The sequence below is a fragment of the Hypomesus nipponensis genome, chromosome 13 (assembly GCF_054491055.1).
Source record: "Hypomesus nipponensis isolate SF chromosome 13, ASM5449105v1, whole genome shotgun sequence".
In the NCBI taxonomy this organism is placed as follows: domain Eukaryota; kingdom Metazoa; phylum Chordata; class Actinopteri; order Osmeriformes; family Osmeridae; genus Hypomesus; species Hypomesus nipponensis.
The window spans coordinates 17,755,362-17,767,601 of NC_140373.1; the positions used below are offsets into that span (position 1 = coordinate 17,755,362).

The 12,240-nt window shown below is 44.3% G+C and overlaps 1 long non-coding RNA gene and 1 pseudogene across 2 annotated transcripts; one reads left to right on the top strand and one right to left on the bottom strand.

Annotated features, from left to right (window-relative positions):
* Window positions 1–3,006: 3,006 nt before the first annotated feature.
* On the top strand, window positions 3,007–4,049 carry LOC146260498 (uncharacterized). The gene is made up of 4 exons (XR_014729450.1): window positions 3,007–3,151; window positions 3,329–3,505; window positions 3,642–3,844; window positions 3,983–4,049. It is a non-coding gene; the product is annotated as an uncharacterized LOC146260498 (long non-coding RNA).
* Window positions 4,050–4,352: 303 nt separating this feature from the next.
* LOC146260499 (uncharacterized) lies at window positions 4,353–7,778 on the bottom strand (annotated as a pseudogene). The gene is made up of 5 exons (XR_014729555.1): window positions 7,752–7,778; window positions 6,745–7,014; window positions 5,266–6,609; window positions 4,841–5,155; window positions 4,353–4,759 (listed from the first exon to the last, which is right to left on the bottom strand). The product of XR_014729555.1 is annotated as an uncharacterized LOC146260499 (transcript).
* Between the last annotated feature and the right edge of the window lie 4,462 nt (window positions 7,779–12,240).

Consider the following 12,240-nt stretch of genomic DNA (forward strand, 5'->3'; position numbering starts at 1 on the left):
AAGGTGCACACAGTAAACATATTAGGAATCTTAAATTTAAATATGTGGTCTAACTATACTAAGGATACATAAACTAGCGATACTAAGTGGAATACAATAAAAATAAAATATAAAATACAATATTTTAATTATATTACAATATTTTAAACAAAGACAAAAATTGAATAGAGTATATTTCTCTAGCATACAACGCAGAGACAAAAAACCACAAAGATGCCAAAGTTCCTATTAAAGGAAATTACCGTGGCTACATTTTTGCGGAGCCTGAAAATCCAAATTGTCCAGTTGCCAGTTTAAAAAAGTATGTATCCCTTTGCCCACCTAATGCCGATGCATTTACCTGCACCCTCTAAAAAAGGACCAGCAGCAGCTTAACCAGCAGGATGTCTGGTACTGTCGGGAGGCCATGGGACACAATTTCCTTGGACAAATGCTGTCCAAAATCAGCCAGGCAGCGGGCATGTCCAGAAAGTATACAGTAATGGGCAAGCTACTTGATATGTGTAGTGAGCTAAGATACAAGCTACTCTACAATAAATTCAGCTTCACTACACAGAAGCTACCACTCATAAAAATGTAGCGAGCTAAGTCACAAAAATCTGTCAAAAGTAGCTTGATACATTAGTAGGTACTTTCAGTTAAACAAACTGCATGCCAAGTCTCTGCAATTTTTGTGATCAACACAACGGTCAGTCAGATAAAGGCTGAAATATGTTTAGATTAATTTATTGGCCAACAATAGCCTAATACACAAAAAACAAATGCATGAGTTTACAAATGTCTCCGACCGCTGTTTAGGAAAACAATCGTTACTACCACTACCATTATACAGCCTTATTATTTATCATTAAGTCACATAGATTGAATAACAGTCTTCTAAATAAGACTTGGTGTGAGGTGAGTGTGTGTATGCGTTTGTGTGTGTGTGTGTGTGTGTGTGATTGTGCGTTTGTGTGTGTGTGTCTCTGAGATTAATCCTGAACTCTGAGTTGAGTTACTCTAACATGGGAACGTCCAAATTCACCACACAAGTTTTATTTTGTGTCCATGGTCAATCTGAGCACATATTCCGGAAAAAAGCTTTACACAAAGCTTTTATATTACATATAAAAACATACTAGGAACTAATGCATATTTTGCTTATAGGCTACGCTTGTGATTGTAGCCTCACAACGTTTACATTTCAATTGGTGCCTATTTCAACTTGTAGTAGCAGTTTCCCTCAACAGAATGCTTTTTATCAAAGGATGATGATGATGATTACGATGACGAAGAGACAATAATGACTGCTGCCGCAGAAATCGATGCAGAATTATGTATGGTAGCTACTGATAGTTCTCTCTCCATGTAGCCTACTTTTATTTACAGGCTTTTTTTGTAATTGTCAGTTACACTGACATTATGAGAATAATGAATATAAAAACAATTTGCACATTCTGACAACAGTGAGATGTTCAAATCAAAATCAAATCAAATGTATTTGTATAGCCCTTTTTACACGCAAGCATGTCACAGAGGGCTCACAGAAGGATGTTCATTTAATGGCAGGTACATTTTGCATGTGGAGCAGTGAAATGTAGCTAATGTAATCTCATGTATACCCAGTTACAAGTAAATTAGTTGTACAAACTGCACCTGGTGAAAAAAGTGCCAAAAACTGACCAAGAGATGGTGTAGGCCTACTTAGGGTAGAAGAATAAAGGCGAAAAAGATTTACTGGAACACCAGTTACGAGAGGATGCATGGTCACAGGTGATGTTAATTGTAGGAACAATAACCTATATGAATATTAATAGTTTAATTTTCTGAATTTCTATTTTGACCAAGAGATGGTGTACTGAGGGCAGAAGAATAAAGGATGATCTTGTAAGGCTATCAACCTGCCCCCACCTTTCATATGGTAAAATATGGAGTTACTGGATGGAGTCTTACTGTAGCAATGCTAGTCATGTTGATAAGTTAGGGTCAAGATTCTGGTGTGATTGTAGTTGTTCTTAAGGAATTGTGAAGCATTGTTCTGTGGATTATTGATCTCCTGAGACGTTCTCCTCAGCTCTAGCTTGTCCTACTCCTTCTTCCTCACCTCTTGCTTTCTATCTCTGGTTTACAATAATCATGGTAGAGTAGGCATAACAGTTAACCTTCATTGATATCATTCATTTGCAATATGATAACAATTATTTAACCTTAATTTGACCATTCTTGCTCTGATTTAACCCAGAAATCATTCCATGGTATTGGAATTATTTGGTTAATGTTAATACACTGTTCAGTTTCCCATCTTCCTTAAACCATAGGGGAATTAGTTTCGGTTGTGTGGCCAATATTGACCTCATACAATGTTGAAATAGATATGCTGAAACGCCAGTTTAGACAAAGGCCCAAGGGCTGAGAATGTTGCTAAAATAAATTACAGATTTGACGCGAAACGGTAACGTTAATTTAGGTATTCATCAGGAAATTAAAGCACATCAAATCGCAATCTTAAAATAGTCTCCCAGTGTGTAACTAAACAAATTAAATTTTGTTTTCGATCGCTCAGTTGAACCAGGAAATGATATGCCGTGTCTGGCAAAGATATCGGGCTCATAAAGTACTGCTAGGGGGGTATTCCAGGTAGCGGGTTTAACAAACTCTGAGATTAACCCTGAACTCGGAGTTGAGTTACTCTAACACGGGAAACTCCGAAAATGTTGTTCCAGAACACCTGATATGAATTAGTTAATTCGGTTCGGAGTACGTCAACTCAGAGTTTAGCGCGTGCACAAGTTCTACTAAAAGCCAACATCTATGGAGCTCCGATAACAGGATTCACCATGGAAAAAGGCGACAAAAAAAGGGCTTCCTATTTCACCGCAATGGAATTGGAAATTTTAATCCGTGCGTATGGCGAGTCCGAGCACATATCTCGGAAAAAAAGTAATATGGCTGTAGCTGCTAAGGACAGACAATTGGCGTGGGAAAGAATTGCTGATCATGTCAATGCGTAAGTTTGAATTTAGTCCATAAATCGAACATTTAATGTCTGTTAATATTACAGGTGAAAAATTGTAATTTAATCAAATACAATGTTCATATAGGTGCAATCCCACAGGCGTGAAGCGCACTTGGCAACAACTGAAAATGAAATATAAAAACGTAATACAAACAGGTAAGGCATATTTAGCCTTTTGGCCTATAGGTTCATGATTGTAGCTTCCGTCACTTTGGTATCATATTTGACATTCAAAGTGAATATCCTCATTGCCTATTTTATCTTGTAGTGGCGGAAACACACAATGTCCTGTCGCCTGATATCTTGCTTAAATTAACACTGATTTCAATTCAGCAAATAGAAAGAAGGCAGAGGCACGCAATATGGGTGGAGGGCCACCACCAGCACCTCTGACCTCTGCAGAGGAGCTGGCTCTGAGCCACAACATTGGCCGTCCAGTGGCTGAAGGCGTCCCCGTAGGTAGCTCTTCAGAGCCAATCACCCCACAGGACACAAGTGCCGACATAAGATGTAAGTGCCTACATAAGATGTAAGTGCCTACATAAGATGTAAGTGCCTACATAAGATGTAAGTGCCTACATAAGATGTAAGTGCCTACAGTATGTGTGTAAATGTGTTTTCATATTCCACTCTGGTCCACTTCTAGTCACTGATGGTGTAATCCGAGTGGTTGAGCCTCCTGCAAGCCTTTGCACAACGGTACCACTTGTAAGTAGGCCACTCAATACTCCATTATGCATAGTAGTGGTGACTATCCTGAAACAATACCTTTCATCACAGGATGATGATGATGATGAGGACACAATGACTGCTGCCACAGACGGGGTTGCAGAGAGGCCTACATATATGGTAGCTACATATGTGATAGTTCTCTCTCCAGATACTTTATTTACAGTCTTAGGTGTAATTGTCAGTTCAAAATGTACACTGAAGTGATGAGAGTAATGAATGTAAAAACTAAATGCACAGTCTGATCCTGTTGAACAGAGCATGGATGAGCCTTGCCAGGAGAGGGGTCCATCAACCTCCAAAGCACAGCTACAGACAGTGAGATGTTCAGTAAATGGCAGGTGAATTATGTGTGTAGAACTGGGATTTAATGCCATCCTAATGTATTCCCAGTTACCAGTTAAGGATTTATACAAACTCCATTTGTTAAAACAAATGGAGAAAATTGACCAAGAGATGGTTTATTTGGGACGGAAGATAAAGAAGACGGATCTAGAAATTGAATTGCTAGAACAGCAGCTGCAGGTGGGTGCATGGTCAAAGGTGAGTGAGTGTTAATTGTCAGAACAATATATAAATATTGATTGTTGCATTTCTATTTGTAGGCAATAAAGAAGACAAAATGAAATGGTTATGATGTGTGTTTATTTCAATGTCAGGGTTGGTGGAATTGTGTGCGGCACAGTATGTCTCTGATTGCTCTTCCATCTTGGATATCTGCAGGGTGGAGGGGATGGTCGTCCTCAGGGTCATTTTGTATGGCAGGGTGTTGCTCTCCTCTAATAGTAGCAATATTATGAAGAACAACACATGCCACAATAATATCACATGCCCTCTCTGGGGTTACCCTCAGTCTACATGGGCACTGGAACCGGGCTTTGAGAATACCTATGGTCATCTCCACCCGTGCTCTAGTCCTGCAGTGGGCCACATTGTACCACTGCTGAGGGCCCGGCTTTGGGTCATGGTAAGGGGTCATCAGAGTGGGCTGGCATGGGTACCCTCTGTCACCAAGCAGGTGGCCATGAAACTCTCCTGTAAGTATATAGTGGGTACATTGTGAGTGTGGTAGAAGAGGGAGACAAGGGAATGTTATTTGTTCAAAGCTTAACTTACCATTTGCAACTCTGTTGCTCAGGGTAGACTCGCGATATATCCTTGAATCATGTACCGAGCCAGGCCATTTGGCCTCCACATTTGAAATCAAATGTGCTGCATCACATATAATCTTGCCAGTGCAGAGAAGAGATATTAGCTGCAATAGTTTAAAGTTGTGCTGTAGTCTTTATAATTGTAAGACAGTAAATCTACCTACACATTAATGCTGTGAAATGACTTCCTATTCACAGTCTCCTTCATTGATGGATGGAGCTATGATGGGGATGTGGGTGCCATCAATGCAGCCACATTGGGAAATCACATTGGGAAATCCTGCAAAATGGAAAGGATTTACTCATCCCAGTCTGAGATTGCAACATTGTCATTCACATGATTTCAAATTTCTTCATTGACTTAAACTGAATGTGTGCTACATCAGTCACCTGAAATAATGTGAAATTCCTATTTGATGGTCCTTAGAGGTTTGTGCCCAGGAAGGACAACGTAGGTCTGCAGTAGGCCTTTCAGTGCCAGGGCCACTTTCCTTATGGTTCGGCAGACTGTTGCTTTGCCGAGATGTTCTGCATCGCCAATGTTGTAGAGGAAACTCCCGTTGGCAAAGAAACGGAGAGCAATGCAAAGCATTTGGTCGGTCCTGAGAGCACGTCCACGGTGTGTTACATTAGCAATGCATGAATGGAGAATGTTGGTGAGATAAATTATGGAATGTGATGAAAAACGGTTTTGTTCGCGTCGGTATTCATCGGGGAATGAAAGTACATCCAATCGCGGTCTTAAAATCCTCTCCTGGCGCAAGGCTATGCGAATTATATTTTGCTCGTAATCGATCGGCCGACCCAGGAAAGGACACCCCATGTCTGCAAACTGTTTCAAGATCCGAAAGTGGGTGGGGATTGCTAGGAAAACGCGAGTTTTTTCCATGAGTTTTTCATGTAAAACCTGCTAGCGATCAGGTTAGTTTCACAGCGCAAGTTACCATGGCAACTTACCAAAATGTTTCGTTACCTCTCTTTCTGGAACGTGGAACTCGGAGTATGCCTCTTTTCAGGGTTGAACTACTCAAAGTTTTCACTCAACCCGCTACTTGGAATACCCCCCAGGGCCCTCAACTTATTCACAACAGGTGTTTGTTTACACGACACAAGAGAAGCTTCTCAAAATTTGCATCAGAAAGGCGGTTTCTCTTTGGACGGAAAATGGCGCTTCCTACACTAAAGAGTCTTTCAGAGGGAGCACTTGATGGAACTCCTGTGTTGTATTTCAGGAAGATCTTCATCAATGGCAGATTTTGGAATGCACTGACGAGTTTGGTTTCAGATGACTGCAAGAAGATCTCCACCTCATTCTGTACTGTTGGCGATGTCAGAGATGGGAAATACCCTGTTACTTCATCACCATTATCACTTGGGTCTTCATGCTCTGTCTCCATGTGATCTGAAGACTGTGTTTGTAACCGGTTCACTTCCGCTTTTAGGTTTGACACCACATGCGTTTTCTTTTCAGAAGGGATGTAGGTCAGCCTGAACATTGGATAAGCTGCAGAGGCTATGAGCAACCCTTGATCTTGAAAAATATATTCAAACCTCTTTTTAACCCCATAGATGATGACATCTACCAGTGGGTTACAGTGATGTAGGTGGATCCCATGGTTCATTTGCTCCATCTTTTCAAGGAGAACTGAGATTGTTGGCACCAACACTCCTGTGTAGGCCATTTTGTCAGACTGTAGGACATCAAGGGCCATGGCTAGGGGCATCACCACCTGATATAGACACAAAAAAATAAGAAAGTGAAAAAGTTTATATTATTATTATTATTTGTATTAACCTGGAAAACTACGACTGTTGTTGGATTTATGTTGATATGGATATGTGGCACATACGTAGTGAATATCAAAATGGACATACTCCTGTATGAAGGTTAGTTCTGCGGCTTTGAAGCGAGTCACCCGCAGCTTCTCGTAGATTTCGTAGAGTTCTTGTCCTTGTGTCAGTATCCAAGTGCTCCATGGCATGGTACGTGGAGTTCCACCGGGTTGACACGGGCACTGTCAGTTGGCGACCTAACTTTTCTTTAATGGTATCTGAAGCTTGAATACTTGTATGTTGCTTGTTCCATAACACCTGGCATTTGGCAAGTGTTGATCTTGATATTTTCTTATAGGGCTCTGACTGGCTTAAGGCACTTTCAATGGCCGCGTTTCCCAGATTCGATCGTTCTTAAGGATTTAAGAAGGCTCTTAAGAAGGGTTCGGCTAAGAAGGAGTGCTAAGATAGGGGTGTTTCCCAGACACGTTCTTAACTGCCTTCTTAAGATCCCGCCAAAGAAGCCTCTTAAGAAGTTCTTAGTGGGAGCTGTCCACCGCCGTGGTGTTGAAACTAAATCAATCGATGCCAGGAAAGTCGATCACCCACCACTTTATAAGCGCATAAATCACACACAACACCCTGTGGTCCCCACACACAGCTGCAATTAATCCACGCGCGCGTGTGTGTGTGTGATCACAGCTAACAGGTGTATTCAAGTAGTAATCAAGCCCATTAACGCATATATACCCCCCTGTGGCTAGGCACACATATGTGAGAATGGATAAAACAGGGACGAAACGAGGTAAGAGGGCACCCTCCTTTACCCCGGAGGAGATGGCCGTCCTAATAGATTAGGTAAGCCAGCACCGGGATGAGCTATTTGGTGGAACAAAGGGTAAAAAAACCCTTGTTCTAAAAAAACGCATTTGGCAGGGCATAGCCCAAAGGATGTCCCCCTCTAGCCCCTGTGGTCTCCGGGACTGGGGTGCGGTCAGAAAAAAATGGCAAGTATTTCAGAGCCAAACCAAGAAGAAAAGTGCTACGGTGAGGCAAGACACCACGGGCACGGGTGGTGGCGCACCCGGTGCCACAACACTCACCCCTGAAGAAGAAAAAGTTATTTCCATCATTGGAAAGACGGCCTCTGAGGGAATTGGAGGAGGCATTGATATGCTAGGGGACGAGGGCCTCTCGGGGAACAGTGAGGACGAGGAGGAGGAGGAGCCATCGGGGAGCGGAGTACCTACATACACATCTCCAGGAGAGGACCACCCCCGTACTGTCCCCGCGCGCCAACCAGCAGGGCCCGGTGTCCGCATACGGGGGGGCCTAAGAAGGCGGCCCCCCATAATGACCTGCACCTGCAGCGAGACGCTGATACAATTAGAAAAAGAGAAACTGGTGGTGCTGCGGGGGATAGAGGGCCACCTGGAGAGACAGACTGCCCTCCAGGAGGAGATGGTGCAGATAAAACGCCTGAAGTTGGATCTCCAGCAAAGACAGCTCGCACTGGCCAAGGCGCAATTTAACCGTCCCTCCATCTCGGTCCCAATAATTCTCCCCCAGGATGGAGGTAAGGGGCATTTCTATTTGATTTCTCCGCATTGCACAATGTATCCTGTTCAATTTCACTAATCAATCTCCCTTCATTGCAGGTGAGGCAGACGCCCCGTGAGCCAGAGGTGCCACTGCTTTTTGTTCCTCTTAGTTTTTTGTTGTAGTTGAATAAACTACTTTTCCTTTTCAACCATGTGTTGTGTGGATCATTTTGCGTCATTTCCTAGCTTTCAAGCCCTATCAAGGCCGTAATCATAATACATATTGAGGGGGACACATCCCCCCCCAATATTCAAGTCTGGTAAAAATGTCCACCCCAATATATTGATATGAAAATATAAATGTGCTATACGCTACGACAGGCAACCACACAAGCTGTCCGAAATTATCATAAATGTGTCCCCCCAATGTTGACTCCATGGCTACGGCCTTGAGCCCTATACATGATAGTTTATATGGGTTGTGTGATGTAGTGGTAGGTGGTTTATTGTTGGGAGTAGGGTGGTGCTGATAACAGTGCGTGGTGACTGGGTAGGGGATGATGGACATCAAAACAGATGGACAAGCTCCTCTCTGGTCCGGACACCAGCTTGGTGGAGTGCTGCTCGGGTTTCGCGGGGGGCGAGGTTGGGGGCTTCATCTTCTGAGGATTCCCCATCTTCATCCTCATCCTCAGGAGGCGGCTCGTCTGCGCCAACGCGCACTGCAATGTTATGCAGCATGGCTGTGACAACAATCACGCGGCAACACTTTGCAGGTGACAAGCGCAGCCCCCCCGACGAACGATGGATACTTCGAAAACGTCCCTTCCACCTGCCAAACACCCGTTCAATGTGGGTCCTGGTGTGTGTGTGGGCCTCATTGAACCTCTCCTCCTGTGGTGTTGCTGGGTTGTTCACCGGTGTCACGAGGTAACTCCGGAGAGGGTAGCCACTGTCCCCGAGGAAGATGCTCCTGCCGAACTCTCCTCTGCCAGCCTTCTGCCCCTCAGCTGAGTTGGCCCACACAAAGCTGTCGTGTGTGCCTCCTGGCCACCTGGCAACGATGTCAGTGATGAGGCCATCGTGGTCCACTGCCACCTGGACGTTGATGGCAGCGTAGTGTTTCCTCCCAATCCAGCACGGATCCACCAGGGAGGGATTGTGGATTGGGATGAGTGTGCCATCCACGACACCGATTACCCGGGGGATCCCAGCCATGGCGTGAAATCCACTGTGGACCTGGCGGACCTCGTCCCGTGTGTTGGGCATTTTGATGTGTGCCCGGGCATGGCGCAGGAGGATCGGTGTCACGGCTGCCACACTCCGTGAAACCGATGCCTTGCTGAGGCCGGTGCCGTCCCCCACCACCTCCAGGAAGCTCCCCACTGCGTAAAAACGCAGCGCAGCCAGGAGCTGCACCTCCGGGCTGAGGGCAAAATTGCAGCGGGTTGCCCTCCGGATGTGTGGTGACACTATCCTGACGAGGCGTTGGATCTCCACACGGGGAAGCCGGTACTTGGACTGGACAGCCCGGTCTGTCAGCACATTCAATGGGGAGAAGTGCTGACGCACATATGCATTTATATGAACCGTCTGGCTTCGCGCACGGCGACGCTGTTGGTTAGCAGCGAGAATATGCTGTATTGCAGCCATGGTGTCTCACTCGCGTGGACCTCAGCAACGCCTTTATATAGACTGGCAGGTGGAGCCTCTCTTGATGAGGTTCCAGCCGAGTTCAATTACACCTGTCAGTTTCCCTGATTTCTGTGAAATACCACAGGGTTGTTGATGTTTTTATATCTATGTCAACTCATGCAGATGCCGAATGTTTGTGAAAACGTAATGAGTGATAGTAATGATGATTAATTGTATTTATGTAGCTACAGGAACACATGGGCAATTATTTATTTTTATATCGTTATTTTTCTTCTTATGCTATTATTTTTCTTGCGTCAGTGTTCTGCAGCTGTGGGCGCACATTTATCATCACGCATGGTTTTAGTATTCCTTTGTGTCAGATATAACTTTCTCTGACGCGGCTGCAGTGAGCGTTTGGTCGCTAAGAAGGCTGTTAAGAGTGGGTCAGGCTGATCTTACATTTCCTTCTTAGTGAAAGATCTTCTTAAGCTAAGAACGACTCTGGGAAACACGTCCTTCTTTCACAGCGCTCTTAAGAGCGCTCCTAAGAAGGTTTCAGCGCTTAAGAGCTTCTTAAGGAATCTGGGAAACGCGGCCAATGTCTCTTGTAGCAACTAGATTAAGGGTGTGGCAGGTGCATCTCTGGTGAGCTGGGAGACTATAATCTGCCTCTGAGTCTGCTTCATTCAGGATATGTGTGACATTGATGAAGACAGGTTGTTCCTCGTCTTCGTCGTCTTCATCCTCTTCTCCACTGCCTTTGATGGTTCTTTGAACCTCTGCGAACATACTGAATGCCTTCACAAAATTAGAACCATTATCCGTGGATCCAACGGTCACCTTTTCTTTTAGGGTAAAACCTCGGTGGATATCGTCAAGCATCTCTGCTAAAACATCATACGTGTGCCGCCCTGCAAGCCTACGACAGGCTAATGCTCCAGAGCAAATGTGTAACGGTGCGTTCACACTGCAGCGGGGCGGGCAGAGCGGGGCTTCGGCTTCCCATTCATTTTCAATGAAACCAGGCGTTGACGCTCGCGTAGGGCATTGTGGGAAGGCGAGCGGGGCGTCGACGCTCGCGTAGGGCATTGTGGGAAGGTGAGCGGGGCGTCGAAAGTTGGATTTTCTCAACTTCATGTAAATGAGGAGCGTGAAAACGCTAGCGTTGACCAATCTGGTTGGTTTCTTGTTTCTTGTGACGTAGCAACTGTTGGTCATGGTAAACATTTCTAGGTTTGACAATTTCAAGATGGAAGAGCAACTCATCGTATGTGTGTCTACGCACTCAGTCTTGTTTTATACGCCTCTGTACGATTAAAGAGACGTTAACAAAAAATGTATACCTGGCGCAGGATTGCCGCGGTTGTCGGTGTCCCTGGTGTGTTAAGTTCAGTCTCGTCACTTTAGCTAGCAACAGTACATAACCTAGCTCTAACTTCTGTGCTAGCTGCATACTGTACTAGTTTAGCTGCAGTAGTATAGTTTACCCGGCACATGATTAACATTCAACGTTGAAATGCTGGTTGGCAGTCACTCGCTAGCCATACAGTAAATGTGTAGTGGCCATAACCAAGTGAATGTTACTGGAAAAATGTTTGAAGTGCTGTACAGTACTGTAGCCTATAGCCTAGTTGACAAGATCATGCAACATCTAGCCAGCGTATCTGATTCCTTGCATCATGCCGTGTAAAAGCTGTATTTTGATCAAGACAGGAGCACCTATATATCAATAATGATCGCTATTGTAAATACATGAACTCAAGTCTGCACACTTGTCCATGACACCGTTTTACACAAATTACAACAGTGACCTTAGAGAACTACAACTCTGTATTAACTTTTTTAATACGCCCCCGAGCGTGGAGCACTGTGGGAAGGCCAGCGGTGCAGAGCGGTAAAAAACGCTGCCGTGTGAACGCACCGTTAGCTTTCCTCGTCTATCCAGTGGGTGGTCACGCCAAGGAAGCTTCTGTTTTTTGATGACCATGCATCTGTTGTTGTGCATACATGGTTCTGTTTGGACAGTATTTTGACCAGTGTGTTCTTCACCAATGAATATTGATCATCTAACAGTCTCCCCAACGTGCGTCTTGATACTAACTGCCTGGAGGGTAGAATTTCACAGAATAGTTCTATATATTCTGGCCTCTCCACAGTCCACAGTGGGTGCAATACCTGAATCATGAAATTAAGAACTAATGTATTGAAATCAGTGGACCTAGAGTTTATTGTTCCCTCTGCTGGTTAGCATGAGTTATCAAACAGTTTTAACATAATCTATTATTCATGTATCCCACCTCTTTCCTACTTATTTGTTTAGTTGGCTGATTTAAACCTAATTTCATTCATTGATGCAAAATGGAAAAACTGTAGAAATGAAATTCAATCACCTGAACGTGTGTTCGTATGTTTG